We start from the raw sequence: 20,209 nt of genomic DNA, 5'->3' as shown, positions 1-20,209 counted from the left end.
GTCTCCGTAGCTCAGTCTTGTTATCTCTCCAAAGTCCAAAAGATACACACACACACACACACACACACACACACATATACACACACCCTCCACAACTACCACCACCACTGCATCACAGCATAAAATAACATAATAACATCCTAGGATCCAGATATGACCTAAAATACATAGATAAGAAGGGGCTTGGCACCAGAGAATCTGGTACCAGGCCATGCATGTAGTGAACAATAATTATCATACTCTACAGAAAGATTCACTGCCAGTGGCTTGTTGTTTCTTGGTGCTTTCTTAAATAAGATGTCTTCTTGTGCTGGAGAAAATTACATCTAATAAAGAAAAATATTCTGGTTTTTTTTTACAGTGTCTTGTTTTCTGCATAACTGTCTACACTGTCTGCCTGAGTGAACTTCTCTTTACCCTGTTTTATGTACAATCAAAACTGCCCCTCTGCCACAGCTGATCCCACAGCCCCACAGTGGCTTCAGTGATACATAGTGCCCTTATCCCTCCCTGGAGCATTGTGATGCTGCAGGTAATGAGTGAGAAGCAGACTCTTGGGGCCTCTGTGGCTCACCAGGAGAGTGCACTCCACACCTTGAGAAAGATATTTCTCTGCTTACAAGTTGATGACTAAGGTGCAAAATAGTGGCTCCCATCTGATCCCTATAAAAACAGTGACATTCTTGAAAGCTAAGCACTCTGTAAAACCACCATTAGCTGCATGGAGGTTTGTATGTGTAAAGGCCTTGCTCAGCTGTGTGCTTCTGTTTTGATAACGCTCTCTGCACTAGCTGAGCATTCTTTCTCTGACACTGAGCCCTATACTAAAGCCAGAAACTGTACCTGCTGTTGACTCAGGAGAGAGAGAGAGAGAGAGAGAGAGAGAGAGAGAGAGAGAGAGAGAGAGAGAGAGTGAATCATGGCAAATACTTCTGTTAGTACAAAAGTCTATTACAGAAGCCTCCTGAGGTGGCAGGGGTTGAATCTGCCTGTTTTCCAGACTGGTGAACAGAAGTCATTGGTACAAAGGCCCTAGTGGTGGCCCAACTCTTGCTTCAAATATTCTACTGTAGTAGTTTCAAACGCAGTAGAGTGTTAGCAAGTGAAAAGCCAAGACACAGAATCTTCTGTCTCCATCTCAATTAGATCCTGACCAAAATCTGACTTTTAACCTCTTTAAGCTCCTTTTTAGCACTAGGAATAACATCTGTCGCACAGATGTTGGGGGAGGGGAATGTGATAATAGATGTTATATACTAAGAATGTATAATTTTTCTAATCTTAATTAATTTAACAGTAATAAGTTTTGCTACAACAGATACAGAACAAATAATTGCTGATCTCTTGAGTCAACAACCCATAAACAAGTCTAGAATAGATTTAATTGAGATAGTCAATTTGACTATTATTCAACAAGATTTTCTAAACTATTGTTTTCTTTCTATTTTAAAGATAGTGGTGAGTTGTCATGTGTTTATACATAAAAGGAAGAGTATCATTTTGAACAGTTTTTGTATGTGCTAAAAATGTATGCCTATAATTTGACACAAATCATTCCAGGATTGAAGTATAATTTTTCTTTCTTAAAACAATTGTTATATCTTGATTTGTAAGTTTGTAATATAAACTTTACCTCAGTCAGAATTGTTATGATGCGCATGTCCACTGTTTTAATTGTGAATATTAATACTCGGTTACTTTCTAGGTAGGCTGACTGTATTTGTGTAGTTCTCACAACTCAGGAGCTCCATCTTTGCTTCTGTGTGGCAAATACACTCCCCTAAGCTCCAGAAGTTTACTTAAAACTCCTACTGAGTCCCAGACATTGTTTCACACTCCTGTCTAAGCAGTGACATATCCCCACCCCTGCCCGTGCTTGCTTGATTGTTTATGCCACGGCCTTAATCATCTCTCAAGACCTACAAAATAGGGACTTGGAGCTACATTTCACAAATGAGACACAGGGGCTCAGAGTTTCCTTAACTTCTGCTCCTCCCACAGCTGAATGAAGGCAAGTGAGAGATTTGATTCTGGTTGAGCTGAGTCCTTTGTAACTAAGTACTTTCTGACACCCAGGAACTACCCAAGGTCTCATCTGCCACAGATCTGGGCACTGGAATCCCTACTCCCAGAACTTTGATTCACCCTGGTTTCTCATTGTGTTTTGTTTTGTTTTGTTTGTTTTGTTTTGTTTGATTCCCAGGCATACATGTGACCTCTAAATTTTTATGATCAACAAAATTATCTCACTATCTGAGAACACTCTTTTCAATGAATACTCCCAGATCTGGTTATGATTTGATTTAGCTGTCGGAAGATCTTGCAGAACCTATTGGCTCAGAACCGAAACCCAGGGCCTGGAGAATCAGCCTGCTCATGGGATGAACACATACTTGGATTGTTCAACTAGCTGAACCTCAAAAATATTTTCTTTGAAAGACTGACTTTATAGCTCCTGCCACATGAGGGTTTTGTGGATTCACTGATTTTTCATTGCCCTATCAGAAAAAGAGAGTGTACAAACAGTGGCAAACCAAACACATGAATAGGTAAAATAGCACGCACATGCACACACACACACATACACACACACACACACAGAATGCACACAAATACACACACATTCCCCATACATATGCATTGCATATGAACACATACATACATACATACACATAAATATACACACCCCATACAATTCATGCATTCATACATATCCATGCATGCACACACACACACACATACACACACATGCATACACATAACACATTTTTTCTTCTGAGCTAGCATCTCCCATGGACCCTGCACATGGGTTCCTGGCTATGTTGCACTGGGACTCAGCTTTTACTTTCATAATTACTTTCAGTATATTCAATTATAGGAATTAGTGCTATCTTTTTGCTACTGTGAAAAATTTGTGATGACCAAGTTCTATAGTGGAAATAAAACATGGCTGATTCCCTGGACCAAAGTTCCTCAAAAATGCAAGTCCTCCTAATATTTGAGTTCTGCCTCATTAGCAACAGTCCCTAAGGATCTTCTGCTATTGTTTAGATTACCAGCAACAGTGCTGGCCTTTGTATAACAATTTTCATTATCACCAACACATGCTACCTGAAAACACTTTCTTTTTTTTTTCTTCATGAAAAAAAAAGGTTAAAGGGTGAAAATCTAGAGTAAAAGTATAGCAATGATTTTTAACCCTATGCAGTTTGTTAGACACTTACAAGAGGGTTGCATTGGTAAGCAGGACCTAATGATTCAGTCCAATCATGTATGTGTTTCATGTGTGTGTGCACAGTGTATGGGTGTCTTATTCTCGTTTCCTGTTGCTGTGATATCGTTCTGAAGAAGAAACAGCTTAAGAGATAAAGGGTTTATTTGGCCCACAATTCCATAGTACAGACCATGAAGATGAAGTGAAGGTGGTAAGAATTTGAAGGAGCTATATACATCACATTGACAGTCAAGAATAGGAGAGCAAAAAAATTAATGCATGCCTGTTAGTGCTCAGCTCAGTATCTCTACTATTATACAATTCAGGATCCCCTGTCTAGGGAATGATACTACCCACAGTGGGCATGTCTTATCACCTCAATTAATGTGATTAAGACCATTCCATCAGACACGCATATAAGCAACTTAATCTAGACAATCCCTTACTAAGACTCCCTTCTCAGCTATTTCAAGTTTGAGTCAAGTGGACTACACTTACTGCCACAATGGGTATATGTATAAATGCCTACTTTTTACTCAGAAACATAAAAGTAGGCATGACTAGGTAGCTAAGCAGTCATGTTATATGCTTGCAAATTATGATATTTAATCCTTAAAATGACAAGCAGGGATAATTTGGAATTTTTCTATGACTTACGTTTTTAGTACATACTAAGAAAAACTTGACTGACCACTCTGTAACCACCCCTATCAGAAAACTACATGTGTGCAGGTTCTAGCATTTTTTAGCATGTTAGTCATCTAGTAAGTTTCAGCATTTTAGCAGAAGAAAGGTCTTCAAACCTTACTGCCTGAAAATTCCAACACAGGTCCTGAACCTTGGCATGGTAAACGTGGTGCTGTAAACCAAATAGAAATATCCCCTGAATCTTAGCTCAGTATAAGAGACAGCCTAACAGCAAACACATCACAAGGATCTGTCAGCCTCAGACACAAGGTTTTATTGATGACTCTTCAGTCAGGGAAGTTGCACATCAGAGTCCCGCTGAGTACGTGTTGCATGCTTGCTGATTGTCTTTATGTATGATTAATGCACACAATGTTTTTCTTTTCTTTCCTTTTCCCTTTTTGTAGAAATTATTGAGCCTACTACCTCTAGTCCTGTCACAAGTCCAGGTCAGTATCCACATACATTTACAAAGTATGTCTGGGTACTTTTTCTGTCAACCAAGATTTCTGCATTGTCACAGAAACACAACCGGTTGCTTCTGGGCCACAGGCATGGGTGTGGCTCTAGTGTCTGTCACTTGTCTTGTCTCTCTGTGATGTGTTGTCGCCGTGGGTCCTATGAGTGATGTCTGAGCAGGTTGTTGGTGTACGTTGTTACTTCCTGTTGTACAGTCTGTGTCACACTCAAAGCATTGCAAGCTGATTAGCTACACTCTGCCTTCACAAACAGAGATATAGAGAATTTCCAAAAGTTTCTGAGTAGCTCTTTGTAAACTATTTACTTTAGCTTGGTATTATATTAGCATAAAGATCATTATAAGGCAAGAAGGCATTTTAATGTTTCCACTCAGAGCCATCCGAGGAAGGCAGGTTCTCCCACTCTCTGTATTCCAGGAGGAGATTGTGATCTCTTGAAACTTGTCAAGGCAAGCTGACTGACTTCAGCTATTGGCCTTTATTTCCAGATTGTTCCCAGTTCCACTGTAGACATTTATCTGAAAAGATGGACCAAGGCCATAAGAGTATTTTTAAGACTTGTTTTCAACTGGGAATATTTCTGAATTTGTGAATGACAAAACAAATCAAGATAAAAGCTAATGAAACAACCTTTATCTTGTTACATAGAAATTTAGTGCCTTATTCTGAACCTTGGCTGTCGGGTATTTAAAGAAGAAGGTCAAACCTGCTGAAGTCATTAGCTTTGAAAAAACTCACATGGACTTCTATAACCGCTGAGTTAAAGGGTTTTGGATGTCGCCTACCAGGAGGAGGTATAAGTTAGTTAAATAGTTGTTCGTCTCTTGTTCCATAAATGGCACTAAATTTTAGTCTAAAAATGAGATTTGCTGATCTGAGAAACTGAGAGGTTTAGAAAGGAAAAAAATGTATCTCAAATTGTAATCAATCAAAAATGCTTTAAATTGGCTTGGGTGATTATGAATGCCCCACCCCCACAGTGAGATGAGCTAGATCAGGCTTAAGATTAAGTATTTGAAGAGTCTCATAGTGTAACACTTTCTGCTCAAATTACAAGTTTCATTTTTGTAACCTCCCAAAATTAAGCATATTTGGATAGACTATCTAAATCTATTTTACCACGGGTGTAGGCAAAGTTCACATGACACTATTAATCACAGTATTCTGTTTTAGATGGGACTAATAACCCCTCAAGTTTGAGCTTAACATCACAGTAAATCAGAACCTGATTTGCTATCAACTTATAACAACTTATAAAAGATCTGATTCCCATGGGTGCCTGTGACCTCCAAAGAGTGGCACATACCTAAGTGTCTGAGGTCTTAAAATTAATTGTATGCATATACACTTTGATCTTATTTTGTCTGTCAATTCTAAAAGATATTTAGTAATTTTCATATATTTTAACCAGCTAGTGTGTACATAAATTTTACACTTGCTTCCTTTTTTAGCCATGGCCTTATTTGTTAAAGACTTGCTAATTTAAAAAGTTAAGGTACTTTCATCATTACTCAAGTAACAAATGGGGTGCACCCTAATTTTAAAAGTGGTGTCTAGTGGCATTTAACTACATACTCACTTTCTGTGTTTGAGGTAGAAATTACATAAGACAAATAAACCAAGAGTCACTCTCAACAAATAATCTTTAATCACAAGTTCTGCAGTAGAAGGGACTCATTTAAAAAATGCCAGTTATAAAGCCAACAAGCAAATTGTTTATATCTGTAAAAAGATTTCTATCTCTCCATATATTACAAAAAAAGTCAAATTTCAACCAGCTACCTAGGTTTGATCCATTGCTGCAAAACTGAATTCCTCCACAGTGTGACCTTTGAAAGTGTAATGTAAGCTTTTCTAAAAAAGAAATCATTATAGAGAAAGTTAATAAATACATGTTGAATTGAATTGAATTAATGAACTGAAGGACAGAAAACAAGCACAGCTATCAATGAAACCTGGCCTACATTAATTGAGCCTTTATTAAAGGCTTCCCAGGACAAATGGGGTTGGACAGGGATTCAAAAAGTATGTGGTTTAAGCAAGATTGGCAGGGTAATAAAGGATAAGCAAATGATTTTAAAAGTATGGGTGCGGGCTGAATATAGTATCAAGAAGAGTTGGCAATACATCACTCTAAGTAAAAGTCCGTTCAAGGTTAATAGAAATGAAGCCAATGTTGAGAGTCCCAGCTGTAAGAAACAAGCCTTAAGAAAATACCCTTCAAAGAACAATAGACAGTGAAAATTCTTGCTAAAGTATTCAGCAGAAATATCCAATTTGCTGCTTCTACATACTCAGAGGAGAGAATAGAATCAGAATTGAAGCAGATCTCATAATTCCTGATATCGCTGCAAGAGAGTTAAAGCAGAGATAAAGTGGATGTCGTTGCAGGAACACTGGGCACACTGAGGATAGATTGGAGAGAACAGATTTATATCAGTCATGTTGGAACATTCTAAAGAAATGAAGGTCTCGAAGTCATAACTTATATTTTTACACATTCTTGAAAAGTCAAAATGTGTCACAATTGAAAGGGGTGAAAACTGAATTATTAACGTCATTATTCAAGAAAAGGCCACAAAAGATGGGATGCAAGAAGAACAAAAGAATCTCTTCTTTGATCCACCTCAGCCTCAGCGTCTGAGAGGGAAAGGCCATTTTTCATGATGAGGGAGACGTGTGGCGAATTTGAGAATTCAGTCTCCTTTTATGATAATTGCCTGGCTGGAATGTGTTATTCTGGGTAATGGTCCTGGGCTAAAGCATGGCCATCATTAAGCAGAGGAAAGTGGTGTGCTATTCAAACACATACACCATTTCTATTTAATTATTTTAAAGCAAACACAATTTTGTGATTATCTTTGAAGTATATTTTAATAGTAGACATTTATTTTTTAAAGAAAGGAAAGGTGGAGCACTTTGAATAGATGAGCTCCTGTCCCTAACGCTGGGCTTGCTAGTGCCTGGATATCTCAGCCCCACACTGCTGCCTGCTGGGACTTAAATCTGACAGGTCAAGGCTGAACTTCCCAGTCCGGAACCAACCCACCATGAGTTCTTCATTCTGATCTTAAACTTATTGACCATTTCTGCACAGCCTCACAGGAACCCTTCAACAATTGAATTCCAATCAAACCAGCATTCACTTGGCTTTGTATACTTCTCAGAATAAACATTCATCCAGGCAATCACTTAGATGATAAACAGAAGAGCAAAGTAGAGTTTGTTCAAGGTATCAGTGATGTCCTACCAGAAACTGTCTTCACTTAGCCCCTGGGAATAATACTTAGCAATCATCAAATAAAAAAATCATTATTATGAAAATCACTTCATTGTTAAGTGCATGCCACTGATAGTAAAATGAATTTACTTATCCTTAGATAGCTGGCAAAGTGTAAAAAATATGGTTTCCATACAATAATCAGCTACTTGGTATTTTTAACAACACAAAACCTCCTACACCTTTGTAAAGTATCAATATTTTAAAATGACTATTATTAAGCTTAATGTATTTGGGTATTTAAACATGACTATATGTCCATTAATGAAAGCTAGTTCAATTTGACAGCCAAGTAGAGAAAGAAAGCATTTACTGAAGGAAAATCAGCAGATATGTGGCAGAACCAAAATTTAAAATACCCCAAACTGCCATCAAGTATTTATGCTTGAATCTATACAGTGGCAAGTATTTATGAAAACATAAATACTGATGTTTGTAAACAGAATTATTTTGACTCACAGAGAGATGCCACGTTGTATAAAGAACTCCAGAACTGAATAATTCCTGTTTGATACATCTACTTGGCAAATCAACCTTCACTTTTCTGGCTGAGTTTTCTAAAAAGGGAAAAATGCCTTTATTCATTACCCCAGGAATCTCCATTTCCCATTTCCTCTGAATAACACAGTCCAACATTTAGCAAACATTCATTGAACAGCAATTGTATTGGGCACCACATAAGTGCTGAGAGCATAAGAAAACCTGAAGGAGGTTAAGCCTCCTTAGAGGACAGCATATTATTAAACATTAGTAATAATAAATATGTTACATCATTTCAGTTTGGAGACAGAAGCATACCATTTTGCCTGGGAAAAGTCTTCACATGTATGAGCTGTCCTCACAAATTATGGATGGCTGTGTAGAATGTGAATGTTACAAAACAGAGAGGATAGCAAGGAACTGTAGACAACGGAGTGTGGTGGATAAATAAACTATTGGTCCATATGAGCTGATTCCATGCTAGGTCCTCCCCAAACACCAGATGATATCAATGAAAATACTGAGTGAGCTACTTTAATGGTGCGTTTGAGCTAACACGTGATAGCAGATATCACAGGTTTCCTTCAGTGATCTACCCACTTTTAGCTACATGAGTGATAACTCATCTAAAAACAAGTCACTAAAACAAAAATTGAAATTAATTCACTACCAATCTAACCAACATCAATTTCTTCTAAAAACTCCTAAAATAATGTTTACACTAGAATTTTTGTATGCATTTATGGTCAGATATTAAATAAACTTATAAAGTACAACATCAAATTCTTTACTGGAAAAAATTAGTATCAAGAAATTGCTATTCCTTGAGAAATAAACCAAAGAATAAGTTGTTCATAAAAAGCTAAAGTTGGTAATAAGAATCTCATGGGAGCCTCAGAAAAATACTCAGAAGTGGAGAGCAGTAAGAACATTTCATCAAAAAATTAACCCTGCAAGAAAATTAAGTAATTTTTCCATTTCATTACTAATCGTGAAAGTTAGTTCATGTTCATCTCACTACTATACACAAAAGTCAGACATTGCAATGATTCTGTTGACCGTGTGTGCCTTAATAGTCATGAATGGCAAGATGGATGGGAGCCCAATGACAAATGGATGATAGATGGATAGATAGGTAGATGGATAGATGAATAGATAAATGTATGGATGACGGGTGAGTGTATGGATGGATAAAACGATGAATGGATATGTTGATAGATGGATGAATAGATAAATACTTGAGAGATGAGTGGAAGAGATGATAAATGATAGATGAATGGATTGACCAATGATAGACAGACAAGTGGATAAATATGTAACTGAGAGATGGGTAGATGGATGAGTGGTTGATGGATGGTAGACTGATGGATGGATAACTGATGGATGGTTGAATAAATGGATGAACTGATATATGGATGGATGGAAGGATGGAGAGTGAGTGGTTGACTGAACAAATGAATACAGGACAAATTCCCATGTGGACACAGGGCTAAATCATAAGAGACTGGAACTGCTAGAAACAAAAATCAGGTCACCTTGTATTTCTACCAGTTGTTAAAAGTTCACTCAGCATCTGAGCAAGGCACAAGTCACATGGTGCAGTAGAAATGCACAGGTCTACTACTATTCTTCCATTTTTCATAGGTGAATGAGACAGGCATATAGAAGAGGTTTGTATAACCAGTGTGTGATGTAATAGAACGAACTAACATGATGCATTGTAATGATGATGTAATAGAACTAACTAACTAGGAACTCCAATTCTGCCTGAAGACTATCGGAAAAATCTTTCTTGACAAATACATTCCTGACTTTGATACAGAGCACTCCACATAGCCAAAGAAGACATAAACCATTACAATATGCTTCAATGGAGTTACAAGAATATTCAGAGTGTAAACTGATCATAGATCCTGGTGGTATTCAAGAAGTCCACAGTACTGTATCTCAGAGGGTGTTGTATACCTTGCCTGGAATCTTGGTCTATTAAACCTCGGGCACAGGCCTATTGTTGGGTTGCTCAGTTACTTTGGTAGTCAAGTGGAAGCTTGATGTGTGGTATGAGCCAGAGGGAAATAAAAAAGTGGAATGGGAGCAAATCAAGTTGTTAGAAGAGAAGCCTATCATGTGTTGATAAAGTCAAGCAGACAGGGTGAGCCTGGATAACGCCCTGCTCTCTGCAGATAGGGAGAATGCAGATCCAGGCATCTCTGACTTCATGCAGGTGCTTTGGTCCCTTCCTTTTATTTGGGGGAAAGACTGGGGTTTTGCTTTTTCGCTTTAAATGGGAGGGGGGATAGTACCATACGTTTGGTAAATAATATTATGCACATGTAAGAAAATGAAGAATGAGGATGAAGATGAATGAGGCCTATGGAAGCCAGATGAGTCTCAGGTTGATGGTGTCTCCTAGGAGCATGGACATCTGTGAAGGTCTGTCTCCCTACAACATGAGCTGGGATCCTACAGCATCATTAACAAACAGTGTTGTTTTGAGATTTATTTTAAGATTTGTGGAAATTTTTTTTTCTAATTTGTAACAATCAAGCTTCCATTATTCTCTGATTGTTAGCATGTGAGAAATTTAAGACAACTCAGAATATATTTCAAATTCCAATTAATATGCTTCATAATAATGAATTCAGATATTAATTATAATTATCCATAATTAGCTGATTAGTTTCCAGATACAAGTACAGCAAAAGTCTTAGGGTATAATTTAGCATATGATGATTTTAAAAGAAACTGGAGTGCTTGCTAACTTCTACTTGTCATTCCTTGTGTCCTGTCTCGTTGGCCTTCAGCTCTGTTGGAGGAGATAATTAAGTTATTGATCTTCTGATGTATCTAGATTCAGGATTAAGCACCACCAACATTATCAATCAACATCTCACCATAAAGTATACCATGTAATGATCCACGTGTTCTTAGTATGTTATATAGAGAGATGGCACAGAGTTTACAGTTGAAAATGATTTCTAGTATCTACTTTCTTTACATGAAATAGCACACAACTTTGATGGTGAATCTTGACAAAGCTCTTGCCAGTTACCCTGAGAAGGCTCTGGAGAAACTGTACATTTACCCCACAGCTATCACATGCTTTATGCCTGGTATCTGCAGACAGAGGGTTTGCACACCCCTGGATTGCAAGACCCTTTAGGGAAGCATGAACATTCATACTTCTTATCTTTCTCAGGGTGGATCTGCAGACTGATGGACTCATTGCATGATACACTGATGAGGTTGACCTGAGGAATTAGAGTAGCTGAAATTCATGTTTCTATATTTTATATGTTCTTGACTTTACATTGTATTTTATACTGAAAATTAAAATTGTACATTTATTCCACATCTAATAGAGAGCCTGGCTTATACTGAGAGGGAGATTTCATGATGATCTCCTCAAAAGGGGACCAGAGACTGGTAGAAAAAAAATTTCTCCAAAATTCTATGAGGAAGAAACAGTTTCTTTATTGCATTATCATTCATGGTTTACTGTGAAAGACAATTCTACTACACACATAGTGACTAAATATTTAATGTGTGGCTAAGATAATTCTCCATCCAGTATATAGCCCAGAAGCTAACAGGATGGATATCCCTGGTAGATGAAATGTGTCTGCCTTACATTTAGAAAATATACAAGGTTTTCCTGAGTGAATCAATGAATGGATAAATGGTCAAATGATTTCATAAATGTATGAGTTTTCTATTGCCTGTATAAGAAATTATTGTAGCTCTGGAAACATCTAACAACACAGATTTATAGTCTCACAGTTTTATAGGCCATAAATTCCAAATGTGCCTACTATTCTTCTCTACCATCCAAGGCAGAGAAACTACAGGCTCCAGAGGTCGGGTCCTGAAGCCTTTGGTGCTGCAGCTCTGCTTCTCATAACAGGGCAAGCAGTTACTTTGCTCTAGTTGTAAAAGTAGGCATCAGAATTTATCCAAGCTCCCTTGGATTTTTTCATATTTAGATACTGAGTTTTGAGTACCCATATTTACAAGTTTAGTTTTATATTCTGTATTTATGAGCACTGCAGAAAGGGAAAATGTATATTAGAAAGATCATGTTTGTAACGCTACATTATTTCCAATAATTTTATAAACATGTTTGTATTACTCTCTCACACACACATGCATGTGCACACATGCACACCCACACAGGCACGCGCGCGCACACACACACACACACACACACCATCACTCATGTCTATGCCCATATTGAACTAGAAGTACAAAATCTTAATGTAAGAGATAAATCCCAGATGGAAAATGGATCAATTAGAGAAAGAACTAGAAACCAAGCTAATTTTGAGAGGATTCAAGCTAATGATGTTTTAGATCACTTTTTTTTTCAACAGAACATATAGGAAACAGTTCCTGTTTCAGACTCAAGATTCTGAACACCAGTGAGCAGACGCCTGTCTATAGCTGTTCTAAGTAGGAATACAGAGATCCTAAATTGGCTTTAACTGTGAAAATACCAAAATCAAACTAAAAAGGGAAATGTGTTCTAACTGAGATTTTACATTTGAAGAACAAGATTAGCTGAACCCTTGGGTTTTTGCTTTCCACTACCACTTAGGGTGACATTGGGTGACAGCTCCCCAGTGTCTTCCAGAGTGCATGCATCATCCTTCAAGGCTCCAGTGAAGTCAGGCCTGAATGCTCATCTGATTCCCATCTGATCCTCTATAAGCAAATGTTTGTTTTGGCAACAGCCCTAATGACAACAACCCTGAGTGCACCTGCCAAGGGGTATTTGTGTTTCAAAGAAGTTACCTATTTAGGCACAAAAAAAAAGTTCTTTCCAATAGTGGGAGTCACACTGATGAACTGGGCAGTTTGAGGTGGTGGATTACTGGTTAGGAGAGAGTCTCCCTTGCCACCAGTCACCAGGGGCTTTATTCCTCAGACTGGTGGCTCATGCTGCATTTATCTCCACTGATTTTTTTTAAATGAACTGTAGAATAACAGTAAAGGGGCAACTAGGCAGAACAGATCTGTGCTCTGCTTGAAGATGATGGAATTTGTGCCCATGTTTCAAGTTAAATTACATTTTAAAAATTATTTTTAAATGTCTTTAAAATGTTCCTCAAAAGGAGCCCCTTGACATGAAGACCAGCAACCACCCCAACAAACAGACAGAATCTAACATCTTTTAGGTCACACTTTATTTCTTAGATGTTTAAAAAATCACACACATTCTTAGAGACTTTTCAGAAAAGCTTTGACTGAAGAATGGCCCATAGACCCCCCTCACTTCAGCAGGGAGCTGTACTGCTATGCAACCACACAGGTGAGTGTATGTGAGCATTGGTACACGTGAGCATGTCGTTGCTGTTGTGTTGCTTGTGTTAGGGAGAATCTTTGATCCTGGGCCACCAGTGATGGTGACAACTTGACTGGGTTCTGTACTGTGAATGACCTCATCTGTGAATTCAGTGTCTGCTGCCAGGTTGGAACAGGGGTCAATTTCACTTCCTACTTCACACAGGTTTTCTCTTACCTCTCTTCCATTCGAACCACCAAACCTGTTTGACTTCAGATTTCTCTTTGGTTTTAAAATGAGCCTGTAATCAGACAGTCTTCTTAGATGGTGTGTAGGTAGGGAGGATAATTTGAGTGTGACCAGATTAACACCTTCTCTTGAAAATCCTTAAGTTGAGACAAACACAGGGTCCATCCATCACTACACACACACCATTAGCATCCTTGATTGTGCATTTATGATGCACTACACCTTGGGCTCTGTGGTGAATTGAATGAGAACAGCCCCATAGCCTCATGGAATTGAATACATGCTTCCTAGTTGGTTGAACAGTTTGGGAAGGAGGAGGAGATGTGGCCTTGCCAAAAAAGTTGTATCACTTGGAGTTAACTTTCAAACCCCATGGCATCCCCAGTTGTTTCTCTCTGTTTCTTTGTCTCTCTGTTGCTCTGTTGCTCTGCGTATCTCTCAGTCTCCCTATGTTTTCTATCTCCCTATGTGTACCCTACCCCCCCCCCCCAGTGCTTGTGTCTCATGAAGTAAGCTCTCAGCTACGGCTCCATTCCATGCCTGCCTGCTGCTGCCATGCTACCTGCCGTTATGGTTGTGGACTGTCCCTCTGAAACTGTAAACCCATAGTAAACTCTGCAGTTTTCTGCAAGATGCCTTGGTCATGGTGTTTCTTCACAGCAATAGAAAAGTAATTAATACAAACATAATTTAAGCATAATCCAGAGTTGTAATTGTGTATTTAGGGATCTTCCTTTTATCATCTCATATGTAGAAATGGTGTTTGCTGCATTTATTCAGAACTGGAAAGATGTAACTTTTTTTAAAAAAATGAGCTACATAATAACAGTAAAGGGGCAACTAGACAGAACAGATCTGTGCTCTGCTTGAAGATGAGGAGTGAGACACTTGATAGAGAGCCTATGGGAGCTGGTTGCTGCTCCGTGTTGTTTCAGATGCTTGTAGTCTGATACTCGTTGTTTCTTCTGAGTTTGATCAGGCAAAGGAAACTGAGAAGACGCCATTTGCATTATATTACATACTTGACTTTAGCCTGAAGTACACACAACCCTCATTTTCTGCAAAGGTATCTATTTGTGCTTTCCACTGCCAGAAGACTAAAGTCACTAGGTGGCACCTCTGAGCTGCCTTGCAGCTGATGACCACGACAGACTTTTCTAAGTAAACTCTGCTTTGCGTTAGGATCATGTTAAGTCTCAGCCTCTGCAGCCACATTTCATCAATCTCTGATTTGCACTAATTCCTTGAGCGAGGATCACTTCTATAAATGTAATAGTGGCATATTGAATCCGTTCAAACTCCCGGCCAAACAAAAACTGAAAGTTCAGTCCCCATGCCTAGCTGTGGAGCCAGATGCCCCACAAGGTCTGTTTGTATTTACTATTTCATTTGTTTTGGACTTAGTGAAATAAGATGATACATTTAGACAATATGACAATTAATATTCTTAATTGCCCAAAGTTCTAAAGTCCTGTTGTTCATGATTGGACTTCAGTCATGCCACAATGCATCCAAACTCACTAGAGGAAAGTGTGAAGCTCTTTTTCATCAGCAAACCCGCTGTCCCCTGGGAGGGGAACACAGCCTCATAAAGTGAGGTGATAAGGTAGATGATCTTAAAGTTTGCTTTCAACTCTAATTTCTATGAGAGCTGTATAAACCAGGTGTAAAAGCTCTGTGGGTCTAAATCAGGTGTGAAATTGCCTCGGTATCCCTTATGAGCTTACTGAAATTGACTGTTTCCAGTCAGATGGTTGCAGAGTGCTTTGATACTCTAAGGAATTTGCATGGAATCTAGCATTTTAGAATGACACAAATATCTGACCCCCCTCCCCCCAGTCAGAGGTCCTAGAAACCAAGCTCACAAGAGAAAAAAAAAAAAGAGTTCTGCAAATCCCCCACATTATCAGGCTGCTAACTAAAATGTCTGCAGATGACAAATCACAGCTGTCTTTTAATCTGGCTTGCTTTCTGAAGCATGGGTCTCATTCACAAGGCATTTGCTGTAGATCCATTTGAGCATAGACCAGTAAGTCCTTAAACACTGACCAGTGAATACGTCAACTCTGGCCAGGGAGTCTTTCAACTTGACCAGTGAGTTCTTCAACTCTGGCTAGTGAGCTCTTCAACTCTGAGCAGTGAGTCCTTCAACTCTGGATAGTGAGTCCTTCAACTCTGAGCAGTGAGTCCTTCAACTCTGGACAGTGAGTCCTTCAACTCTGGCCAGAGAGTCCTTCAACTCCAGCCCAGTTGGATAAGAGGGCTGCAGAAGCCTGGTGAGAATGAAAGTTGCCTGGCTTATTCCTCCCATGTTCAGATCCGACCACCTTCTCACTTCCCCATCTGTCCTCTGTTCTCCCTCCCGTCACACCTATGTATGTGGCACCAGTGTGGAGTTGGCGATGAGCTAACTCCATACATTTTCCACACACTTAGTTCTCACTGTAGATGGTGCACATGGAAATATTACCTCAACGGCCTAGACACTAACTGCCTTCAAGAGTAGGTAACAGAGATTATCCAATCAGCAAAAGGAGATCTAAAGTTTTGTCCCTTTGCAAGAAGTTCATGGCCCTTAATGTATTGAACTGAAGAGCATAGGGCACAAACCCCTCACCTACAGGAGTTGTTAGTTAACACTACAGACCCTGAGATCCTGTCCAGGAGAGGTTTGTCAAGGAAAAAGATGCAGCTGGATTAATCTGTCAGAGAGTGATAGATTCTGGGACAAAACTAACTCAAGACTTAGCAAGAAGCATTTTGATACTGAAAAGGGTATGGAGCTGAGGTGGAATCCAGATCTGGGCTTTACTGTTTATTTAGGAAACACTGTGGGGCAGACACTCCAGTGAGTAACCTTTAGCTCATTATCTCGATTTTCAGTCAGACAACCTCATGGTGGGAATGACTATCCTGATCGTAGAAGTAACCGAAGTGCATGCAGCTGCTGCTAGGTACACTTGATGCAGGCATTTGTCTGACCCTAGCTCCCAGGATCCTAAAGTCAAATATCTTTTACCAGATACTTTTTAAGGCATCTCCCCACTGCTACATGCACACACACACACACACACACACACACACACACACACACAGAGAGAGAGAGAGAGAGAGAGAGAGAGAGAGAGAGAGAGAAAGAGAGAGAGAGAGAGGCAGGCAGACAGACAGACAGAGACAGAGACACAGAGAGAAAGAGAGAGAGAGAGAGAGAGAGAGAGAGACAGAGAGACAGAGAGACACAGAGAGACACAGAGAGACACAGAGAGACACAGAGAGACACAGAGAGACAGAGAGAGACAGCCTTTATAACTCAGGTCTCCATACGTGGTCCTGGGCCCTGGTGTCAGACATTATCTTTAAAAGGAATGTTTCCAGACCTCATCCTGGAGGCACTGAAACAAGCAGTCTTCAGCAACTGTAGTGTCCATGATTCATGTAGGTGAGGGGCTCCTGGCCATACTCCTTAAGAGCTGTGAACTTCTTGCAAAAGGACAAAGCCTTAGATACCTTTTTGGTCATTGCTTATATTTCCATTTGAAGCTGACTTTGTGGTCAGCTCTTCAGTAGACCAAACTTCTGTAAAAATAGTATGAAAACCCACCTCAGTCTAAAACATCTGTGTTTGCATTGACCCACCTTGAGAAACTACTGGTGGTCAACCAGAGTTTTTAGTCAGCCATTTAGAAAACAGCTCTGTTCTCTTTTTCGGTTGTACGCTCCTCACCCCTGGCCTGTCTGAATTTAGGCTGTATGTTCCTCACCCATTTTTATTATCTCAACTGCATAAAATAAGCTGGTCCCTGGCACCACAAAACTGAGAGCATGTCCTAAATCCTGGCAAGTACAAGGAGATACTCACCTGTATGTGAGCTTTTCCTTGTGACTCACATTCTTTCATGGGCACTCAGCACCCAGCAAACTACATTTGCCTGGTTAAAGCAGAGACAGAAAATGGTGGCATCCTCAGTGTATAAAGTTTATTAAGTAACAAAGAAGATCTCTATGAAATTCATTTAACTTCAGAGGTCTAAATTGTATTTTTATTTTTACTTGAATCTATAAATCTGTTTGTTGAAATGAATTACTCTATGATATTTATTAGTATATAATATGTATGTAATATTTCTCATCTGAGTTTAAATATATAAATATCATGACTAATTTATTGATAATCAAGTGAAGTGCTAGCATCCATACATTTATCCCCAGATCTTTATTTATGCAATTTTTTACATTCATTTTCTCAGTCAAGATCGTTTTACATTTTAGTGTGATTTAAAACTATTTTAACACTTGACTATACCCAGGAGAAATGTTTGTATTTTTGAAAGGAAGATCACCATTTGGGTCTGAGAATAAAGAACAATAGTGAGACCTTAGCCAACTATTACTGAGTTCCTCACTAGTTGTACATATCGCTTGCTTGCATCTAAAATTTCAATAATTCCAACTTTTTACCCATTTCTAATAGTCTACCTATATCACCAGAATATACTATACTGTGGTGTTATAATACAAACCACAATAATCTGGCCAGTTTAAGTTTGAATGCACAAGAAAAGGGAAAATCCTTATGATATTTTCTGTGTTGTTATTTGGCAGTGGGTTGATGAGCCTCTGTTTCCTCAGTGAAAACGCAGCTGCTGATATTTGCAAGTGCATACAGACACAACATTCTGACACTCTGCAAGCATGAGAGTGTTAGCACAGGGACACAGCATTCTGATACTTTGTAAAGGTAAGAGTGTTAGCACACAGACGCCATTTTTCGATTCACTTGCTGTCAGCACAACCATAACTTCAGTTTTATCAATAATTTACTACAAACATCCAAGCATGAGTGACAAAGAGAAAAATATGTTAAAAATATTACTTCAACTTAAAGACTGGCCCATCAATGCCGCTGAGTGCATACAACCTAAACTTTCTACTCTGTTGTATTGATCTTGCAGTGAGCAATTGAAAGCAGTGTACAGGCACAACTATGAAACAAAGGCTGTAAGGTACATGGGCAATTAATATATTTCACATACATGCTTCTTTTGTAGAGTATTTTAACAAGTATGGCTTGGTTAATCAAATAGACTCTGATGCCTGGAATTCTGTATCAATGTCTTAAATGTCTAAGTTTTGCACCCAAAACTAAAGGGACCTGGCTAACTTTCTTACATGGGATTCTCCAAGCTCATTGACGTGGCAAATACAAATCTCCTTTTTATTATCTAATAGCCAATTTTGCAGAAGTCAATGAGCTTGCTACATGTTTGGATTAACTATGCAGGTTTAAAAAAATGACTACAAAATAATCAAAATGTTCTCTTCATTTTATTCCTTGCCCTCAAAGGCACTCTTCAACTTCATCTTTGCCTATATCAGTAATCATCTACCAGGTCCACTCTTTAGTCCTAGACTCATTTTTTTTTTAAATATGGAATGCTTCGTGAATTTGAGTGTCATCCTTGGGCAGGAGCCATGCTAGTATTCTCTGTATCGTTCCAATTTTAGTATATGTGCTGCCAAAGCGAGCACAAGTCCTAGACTCATTTTAACATTGTTGCAAGGTTTCAGAGAAAATAAATTATGTCTCTTGAGACAGCCCTAAGAAAATGAATTCACAGAGACCTAGTCGTCAGACACTCATAGTACTTCTTTCCAGAAGACCTGACCTCTGCCCTAATAACCAAAGTGTGAACCTAGGTATATATTCAAGTTTGAATAAACCTGAAATTTAAATAAAATTATCTTTTCCTAATCATTAACTATTTCAAATACTTTACATTTGGAAAGCAAAACAAGGGCTCTGTTGAGACAGAGTGGTATTAAAGGGAGGGAATTATTACAGAAATGTCTCTCATGCATTAGATCAAACAACTGATTTGGTCCAGTAGGCCTGTGTGTGTGTGTTGCCAAGGGATGGGCATTCTGTGTATGATTATGACCATGAATGTCCACATTCAGAGGGCGACCTAAGGTTGTTGACACTCACCTTTATGTGATAGGGTCTCGGCTGATGTACCCAACAGGCCAGCTGGAGGCTATTCTTTCATTTTCCATAGGTTCATGGTATTACAAGCACTCTACCCTTTTCATCTGCCTATTATGTGGATTTTGGATATATGAACTCAATCAATAGGGTTACACAGCCAGGACTTCTCCCGACTGAGCCCTAACTCCAGCCCAACAGTCTTTTGATGTGTTTGCTTCTTGTTTTTTTTTGGATTTACAGTTTCCTCTGTTAACAATTAAGACTACAAAATAACGTTTTCAAGTTGAATCCTAATTCCACAAAGAGAACTGTATTATTTATAAGTTCTACAACCATTGATTTAATAAGGCTGTATGTAGGAACATGTTGGACAGCCATGACCCATATATGACCTGGAGTTTATTATGAAGAACTATTTTGTTCATTTTGATTTGTTTCAGTATAATACACCACATTCTTTGCTTTGTGGGCTATTTCTTTCTTTCTCACTACTGGCTGATGAGAGATAAGAAATTGCCAAAATTGTATCTATGTGCCATAACATCTTGACTCA

At 38.7% G+C, this 20,209-nt stretch overlaps 1 protein-coding gene and 1 non-coding gene across 2 annotated transcripts in view; one reads left to right on the top strand and one right to left on the bottom strand.

Annotated features, from left to right (window-relative positions):
- The window catches only part of Negr1 (neuronal growth regulator 1), a 750,157-nt gene that overhangs the window by 649,866 nt on the left and 80,082 nt on the right, over window positions 1-20,209 (top strand). The window lies entirely within an intron of this gene.
- LOC115030667 (U6 spliceosomal RNA) lies at window positions 19,093-19,199 on the bottom strand. Its single transcript, XR_003836273.1, has one exon. It is a non-coding gene; the product is annotated as a U6 spliceosomal RNA (small nuclear RNA).

Source organism: Mus caroli, unplaced genomic scaffold, assembly GCF_978045245.1.
Source record: "Mus caroli unplaced genomic scaffold, Mus_caroli_1 scaffold_3, whole genome shotgun sequence".
NCBI classification, from domain to species: Eukaryota; Metazoa; Chordata; class Mammalia; order Rodentia; family Muridae; genus Mus; species Mus caroli.
Note: the sequence above shows the minus strand (reverse complement) of the source record. Positions and strands in the feature narration are given on the sequence as shown.